Below are 8971 nucleotides of genomic sequence, written 5' to 3'. Positions count from 1 at the left end.
TTAAATATTTCGGTGTATTAAGCGGGAAAACGTAAAATTTTTGGCATCAATAACTCATTTTCAATTTTTGGTGGAGATTTCTAAGTGTGCTTCTAATACCCTGAATTGCCCTTATTTTTACCGCGTGTAAGAAACCATTTTTTGTATCCAATTTCCCTAGGCGTAAGACTGACTATCTTTTCTTCATGAAATTTTTTTTTTATCAAAATACGCTGCGATTGCTGTACCGATGCAATGCCCTATGCACCACTAGATGCGGAAAGGGAACGGTGATGATGATGTTTTTTTTTTGTATTTGTACAAAGAATAAATTATAAATAAAAAATAGACAAAAATGAAAAGCTGTGTTTTTCATCCGCCTGGGCACAGAATAACAACATAATGCATTCATACTAAAACAATCTTGTATAATTATTTGGGTGTTTTTGCAATAATCTTAAATGTGAATTATTCCAGATGGGTCAGTAATTTTTAATTACGAGGTATATTACAGAAAGTATGTTTCATTTGAAAGGCTAAAGAAAACTAGTACATATTCGGAAAAAATACTTTTTTCTATGTAAGTCTACTGTTTTGTAGGCACGGCACGAGCATTCAAGTATCCAAACCATTAAATTCAATTAATTTATTTAAAATGACATTAAATCCCAGCACAAATTTACAGGGTCATAACTGGAAGCTATCGTCCTCAATCCCAAAGTAAACTGACTGGAATAAATTGCCGAGTCTAGTTGTCCGTTCTATTTCAGTAAACCGGTAGCTCAATCACAAATAACTATCGACGGGCTATTCGCGATCACAATGCAACGTCCGCGAACACCTAATACTAAATGTCAAAAGATTTATAGGGTAAAATCGTTTGTTCATGTATCCCCACTACAGCGGAGGGAAGATAATGTCCTCAGGGGCGCTATTCCGAATCTCCCCTACCTCTAGAGAGTGATTAACTTAAGGATTTTTGTTTTTTGCATGCATTTACACTTTGCTTCAAATCTGGCCACACTGATGATTAAACGTCAAATAAATATGAACACAATAATTTTCAACAATGTTTGAGTATGTCCAAATGCTTGCAGACTGGCTGGATTTCCTCCCCAGGGAGTTATTCGTATTTAAATTTATTTCAACGGAGAGGGAAAACATTGTTGAGAAGGGAACTCCCTAGGGAGGAAATCCAGCCAGTCTGCAAGCATTTGGACATACTCAAACATTGTTAGTTTTTTTTTTAGTTTTAAAGCTGATTTTATATATTTATGTTGATTTATGTGTCAAGCATTGTATTAAAAAATAAATGAACACGCCAGATACAAATGATTTTTCGTGTGTCAATTTACATAAATCACTCCTTAGACGTTAGGTGACAAAGTACATTATTTTTCTTTAATTAAAAAGTTCAAATTAAATTTAAATTTATTGCAACAGAGAGGGACCATATTTACTATGGCCGCCTCCGTAGTGCAATGGTCAAGACGCTTGACTCACGCCCGGAAGGTTCCGGGTTCGATTCCCGGTGAGAACGCAAAAATTAAAAATGTGATTTTTCTCAAGCCTGGTTGTTCTGTGATGTAATTCACCACTGTGATTGGGCCTCCTGGCCTGTTGTGGTGCAAAAAAAAAAAATAGATGCATAAACGTAGATCTGTACTTGTTTACTTCGTGACAAGTTTCTCTTGTGTAACGAGTAACGTTTATAACGAGCAGATTCAATCGGTCCCATCTTCCTCGTACTACCCAAGTTCCACTGTATATAATGTAAAATTTATTGAAATTAATCTATATATTCCGTTGGGGCAAACCATAATACACACTGTCGCATAATAATATACTTTTGTAGTATTTTTCACACAGCGAATTTTTCAATCTCCGAGTAACAAAATATATATTTTCTCAGTTTTATGTTGAAACGTCCTTTTTTCTTATGACGGCAGAATATAACGCCTGAATAACATTGTGCTCTACGGATGTGAATCGTGGCACCCCACCTGGCCCCCTAAGCCCTAGGCCCAAAACAGAAATATTCTGAGTCTAGTGTTAGATTCCACCCAGTAAGGCTAAAATATATTCATTTGACTCTCCAATGTGTGAGTGCCTTCCAGGTATGGAGGATCTCAACCACAATTCTACTGCTTTATAAATGATACATTTCCTTCCTTTCATTTATTTTTTTATGCATACAAATAAATATATATTAAAATATAAACAACGTATCCCGGCCTCTATGAGATCAAGATGATGTCAATTGATGTAGTCAAGTCCATCAGAGATTTAGGAGTTGTTTTGGACTATAAACTGACATACAACGAGCATATAGATAATACAGTAATTAAATCACTGAAATTACTCGGCTTCATTGACAGAATATCCTCTGATTTTACTAATGTCCGTACAATCAAAACTCTTCATTGCTCGACTGTTCGCCCTCTTCTAGAATATGCCTCCGTGGTCTGGTCTCCATTCTATGTCAATCGCATAAATCACATTGAATCAGTCCAACATCGCTTGCTTCGAAAAATAGCGTGGATGCTCGGACTAGAGAGAGATAATTATTCTTATGCTGAAATAGAGTCAATGTTAAATATTTCTAGTCTACAAAAACGTAGAACTAATATTGACTCCATATATGTGTTCGGCATACTAAATGGTATAATCGACGTTCCATCATTACTGGGACAAGTAAAATTCAATATTCCGACTCGTAGATTGAGAAACAATGAAGTACTGTTCATCGATCAGCATAGAACAAACTATGGCCTAAATTCTCCAATGACCCGCCTTTGTCGTATTGTTAACTCAAGACAGGATCTGGACTTTTTTGGTTTAAGTTTACAAGGATTTAAACGAGCACTAAATAAATAGTCCAGATCTTGTCTCGATGTCCCTTATGTTTGTCAATGCTTCTTTCGTTTTTTTTTCAAATGTTTTAAACTATTCTTTTATTGTAATATTTAAACCTTATAAATTGTATACATGGACAATGTCAGTTAATAAATAAATAAATAAATGTCAAATCTCGCAGCAGTCTCACGCAATGGTTTCTTCCTTTAGAAAAAACTCAAACTTGTGCACCTCTCTTGAAAATGGCTTTCGTTTTGTAGAACTTAATATGTTCATCTGGGACATTGAACACTCTCGGGGCCGCAAAGGACAAATTTCTCTTAGCAAAAGTCTGACGTGTTTTTGGTATTAAATAATTTAAATTACAGGAAATCTTGTACGAACATTCTGCTGGGATCTCCTCTTGTAACCGCATGGTCAGAAATGTGTGAATGACTCTTTTGAAAAAAAATGTCTAATGTACAGTACCTTCATGAATTGATACAATGTTTCAATTTCCTTTCTCCAAGACTATCTTTACACTACCCCCTTCATACAAACATACACATTCTCGTAAACTACTACTACTACCATCACGCCATTTCCCCGTAGGCAGAGAGAATGGACCGCCACACACGTCTATCCTGGCATACAATCCTAGCCTCTTCCACATTCATACATCTTGTCATACATGCCCTTCGGTTCTGTCTGCTTTTGACATGACCAGACTTAAGATTTTGGTTTATCTGATCATGCCACGTCTTCCTTGGCCGTCCTCGTCTAACGTTGCCGTTCATTTTTGCCATATATACTTGTTTTACCATTCTCTCGTCGTCCATTCGTTCTACGTGACCAAACCATCTCAGAGACCCTCCTTAATCTTATCAATTATGCTTGTCTTAGATTTACACTCTCGCCTGATTTCATCATTCGTAACCCTGTCATACATTGATTTCCCACACATTCGTCTAAGAGATCGCATTTCAACCGCGTTCACTCGGCTTTCATCCTTCCTCTGCCAGTTCCATGTTTCACTTCCATACATAAGTGTTGGGACTAAAACTCCGTTGTGCACTGCCAGTTTAGATTCTCGTAAACTATATATTATATCTTCAAACTCCCATAAGAATTCCTTAAAATACACATTATTTATATCTATATCGAATAGAATATCCATACCGAAGAATTTGGGTGTGCGATGGTTTGACTTTGTAAGGAACGAAGTAATAAGAGAACCAGCCAGCGATCGAACCCTGGACCTCGAGAATGGTAGGCGTATACGCCAACCGCTATACTACAAGGCGGACTTATCCCCACTCGTGAGCAGCGGTCGATTTGAAAACGCTCGTCCTGGACTCGGGCTCTATTTCACACTCAGTATTCTCTTCTCTACATCTGCCTGGATGCAGATTTCTCAAACGGCGGTATTTTTAATTTTATTCGAAATCTAAACAAGCACCACGAAGCTCACGCAACGATCAGCTAACTCATAATAGCATGCGCGTAACCATAGTCCTTAAAATGTAAGATGATTAGAATGACAGTTGTCAGAAAAACTGACGACATAACTTTGTAGGAGTGATTTATATTGACACACGAAAAACCGTTCGTATTTGGGAAGTTAATTAATTTTTTAAATACAATTCTTGACATATAAATCAACATAAATATATAAAATCAGCTTTAAAATTAAAAAAAAAAACTAAAATAAACCTAATTATTTACGAAGCTCTTACAAGGTTATATCATTTTGCAAAAACGTTAGAGATGGGACAAATTGATCTATGGAATTAGATCGAATAAAATAAAAAATTCGTTTAATAATGTTCACGAAAAAAGTATAAATGTCTTATTTTTGGTGAATAATTGTGTTCAAAACACATAGGCTTGTTTTTGCGTTTTTTTTTAAATCAATTTTCAGAAACAGAGTTTCATCTTTGCATGAAAAAACTGATAAAATCAATTTGATCGGTACATGATCCAGTGATCAGTAATTTCCCATCACTATTGATTTGAGTTTGACAGCTGTCATTCTAATCATCTTACATTTTAAGGACCGCAGAAATGCAAACAGAACTTGCTTGCTCAATATACCTCGTACATGTATTATTTTATATAAAACATTTTATTATTATTATAGTTTACCATAAATATTAAAAGATTTACAAATTAATTATTATTACATAAATAAAATATTTGTTATCAGTATTGCCGACGTTTACTATATTTAAAGAACACAACTATAGCTTCGGGAGAGTACTATTCCTTTAGTTAGATTAATCATAAAATAAAAAACACTCAATAGTCAACAATATTTTTAGTATGTCTAAATGTTTGCAGACAGGCTGCAATTCACTCTCCGGAGAGGATGTACGCAAAACGTTGTCCATTAAACTAACTGGTATGAAAAATTACAAAAATTTAGAAGTGTTTTCAGGAGTTGCATGGTGAAATAATTCAGCCGGATGAATCTCGCCCACATTGTAAAGGTTTCAGCTAATTTTTGTATAATGGGAACTTCGTCGGGAGTCGAACCCGAGACCTCTTGCATGGTAGGCCGACGTATTGACCTCTACGCCACGAGGCCAACCCGTGTCATTTATTTAAAAAGGTGTTTTTACACTAGAATGTTTCACAATCCCTGGAGTGGTGTCTTACCTTCATGTAACAAAAATGATCAAGATTCGCTGCGATGTACCGATTTTTCGCCAGTGCACTGTATTTATTTACGAGGAAAACAAAAAACAAACCGACACGAGCGTTGACTTAGAGATTCCAAATGCGTTGCTTATGACTTTAGTTCCATTATTTGGTCGCCACACGAGACTCGATACTCTTTGATGGTGAAGAGAGTGCAGAAAAAATTTCTGCGCTACCTGTACCCAGAAGAGTGTGGATATTATCCTCGGCTCTTCCCAACCGACTTTTTACTGGGGATGCCAGGCTATCAGTCATTATGGAGGAGAAGGGACGTTCATTTGGGTGTTCACTTTTCCCAGGTGATCGGTGGTCGCATACATAACTCAGAAATTCTGATGGATGTAGGTCTGTTCGTACCTGATAACTATCTTCGACAAAGACAGCATCGATTGTTTTACCTACCGCGATGCAGAACAAACCTGCCAATGGTTATGCCAGTTGGTAGAGCAATCTTGCTACTTAATCGCATCGCCTCGGATGTCGACATATTTCACGACAGTGGGCCTTCCCTCAGGAAAGCACTTTCTAACTTTTAATTTTTCTTTTTACATTTTGTTATATTATTTTAATAACATAACTATCTGCTGTAATTTGTGATCTATTATTGTATTTAGAATGAATTGGGTCTTTTTTCTGTAATGTTCTTAAATATCTGAATAAATAAATGAAAATGAAAATGAAATGACTGCGACAACTTAAGCATGTTCATTTGTGTTTATTGTGATCGCTCAAATGCTTAGCATGTTTTTAAGCACGTCGATAGTTATTTGTGATTGAGCTACTGGATAAACGCTTTAACGATGTTCATCATCATCATTCCCTTTACCGCACCTAATGGTGCATATGGCACTGCACTAGTAAACCAATCGCAGTTTACCTTGATCATTTTTTTGTTACATTAAGGTAAGATTTTTTCAATAAGTTTAAGCAATATTGTTGACCCATAGGCCTAGGTGGAAAAATAGCATTACAGAATATTGTTCATTGTGATCGCTCAAATGCTCGTCGTGTTATTTATTTATGTTATTGCCACAGGATCGTTGCACTGCCAAACAATTGGATTCCGTCAGATTTTGCATAATCAGCTCTCAGGTCGCAACTCGCGCATCGCAATGTGTCGCCGAACTGGGGTCGACGCTCCCATGTGTTGTAATCAGTCGTCAAAAAATGATTCCCGATTTCCTGTCTGGCGTACTTTTACACCACACAACTTCGGTTTGGTAATTTTTCTAGCATCAGTCTTATTAATGTTAAAGATAGATTTATTTTATGGCTAAAATAATATTTTTACTAGCCACGAGGAAGACGCGATTAGATGTACTTTTTATTATTTTTATTTTTATTGCATTTTTTCTTAAAATTGTATAACACAAAAATAGATACCTATTGAATTTTATATGCTAAGTTTGTTAAAATAAATTTGAAGAATAAATATGTGAAAAAAATATTCATTTATTTCTTTTTGTTTCTCCCTCCCCACTGGCCTTCCGTATTTATTTATTTATTGTGGATAACTTATATAGCGCCATTTTCGTAATAAAATACCTCAAGGGCGCTTTACATGGTGATTCTATTGTTAAGTTAATTTAATTGAAGCTTTTAAATTTGTAATTTAATTAAAATAATTTATTTTGTTGTCACGTGCTACGGATTTATTCAAATGATTTAGAGAACAAGTGGGTTTTAAGTTTTTTCCGAAACATCACTTCACTTTCACAGCCTCGCACCTCTGCTGGGAGAGCATTCCATGCCATAGGGCCTGCGACCGCAAATGCGCGCTCACCAAATTTAGTGCGCTGTTTGCGTAGAGGTATAATAACTTTTCCTCTCGCCGTAGACGTAGCTGATCTAAGCGTGAGACGCCTGTCAGCTAGTTCATCTGGAATGCATAGTTCCCTTAGATATTCCGGAGCCGAGTTGTGCAGTGACTTATACATAAGCCAACAGAGTTTGTATTCGACCCTCTGTGGAAAACGTAGCCAGTGTAGTTCCCGAAGTAGTGGAGTGATATGACTGAACTTAGAGATTCCGAAAATAAGTCTCGCCGCAGCATTCAATACAGATTGTAGGCGAGTCATTTTGTTCATTGGTAGACCTGCATAGATACCATTACAATAATAATAATAATAATACGTAAACTGCCCAGTTCATTAACAAGACAAATAATCCCTTCAGTCGGGTGTGCGTTCAAATATATGAAATTTAAGATCATGTACCAGAATGCCAAAATCCCTAAAGACTGGGACATTTAATAGAAAAATCATTCATTACCAAAATCCTTAAAGACTGGGACATTTAATAGAAAAATCATTTAGTACCAAAATCCTTAAAGAATGGGATATTTAATATTATTATATAACTTTTCTACATTCCATTTTTTGACATGTATAAATTATTATTTTTTATAATTTTCTATTATTATTTTGTATATTGTTTTAATTATTTTGCATATTGTTTTGATTACCTGTATATTGTTTTAATATGTAAATAAATATTTTTGATTTATATATCGAAGAGTCCCGACTTAACACGGAATTTTCTAACAAGTCGGGACATAAAAAACATATAATTGTGTCTAGTAAAATTTTGTATTTTTTGCATTAAATAAAAAAAATATATAAAAATCATTCATTACTAAAATCCTTAAAGACCGGGACATTTAATAGAAAAATCATTCATTACCAAAATCTCTAAAGACTGGGACATTTATTAGAAAAATCATTCATTACCGAAATCTCTAAAGACTGGGACATTTAATAAAAAAATCATTCATTACCGAAATCTCTAAAGACTGGGACATTTAATAGAAAAATCATTCATTACCGAAATCTCTAAAGACTGGGACATTTAATAGAAAAATCATTCATTACCGAAATCTCTAAAGACTGGGACATTTAATAGAAAAATCATTCTTACCAAAATCCTTAAAGACTGGGACATTTAATAGAAAAATCATTCAGTACCAAAATCCCTAAAGAATGGGATATTTAATATTATTTTATAACTTTTCTACATTCCATTTTTCGACATGTATAAATTTTTATTATTTATAATTTTCTATTATTATTTTGTATATTGTTTTGATTATTTTGCATATTGTTTTGATTTCCTGTATATTGTTTTAATATGTAAATAAATATTTTTGAATTATATATCGAAGAGTCCTGACTTAACACGGAATTTTCTAACAAGTCGGGACATAAAAAACATATAATTGTGTCTAGTAAAATTTTGTATTTTGTCCATTAAATAAAAAAAAAAAATAAAAACCATTCATTACTAAAATCCTTAAAGACCGGGACATTTAATAGAAAAATCATTCATTACCGAAATCTCTAAAGACCGGGACATTTAATAGAAAAATCATTCATTACCGAAATCTCTAAAGACTGGGACATTTAATAGAAAAATCATTCATTACCAAAATCCTTAAAGACCGGGACATTTAATAGTAAAA

Source organism: Micrasema longulum, unplaced genomic scaffold (assembly GCF_059751315.1).
Source record: "Micrasema longulum isolate JH-2025_06_02 unplaced genomic scaffold, ASM5975131v1 h1tg001362l, whole genome shotgun sequence".
NCBI classification, from domain to species: domain Eukaryota; kingdom Metazoa; phylum Arthropoda; class Insecta; order Trichoptera; family Brachycentridae; genus Micrasema; species Micrasema longulum.
The sequence above is the reverse complement of the archived record's forward strand: the minus strand, read 5'-3'. Positions refer to the sequence as shown.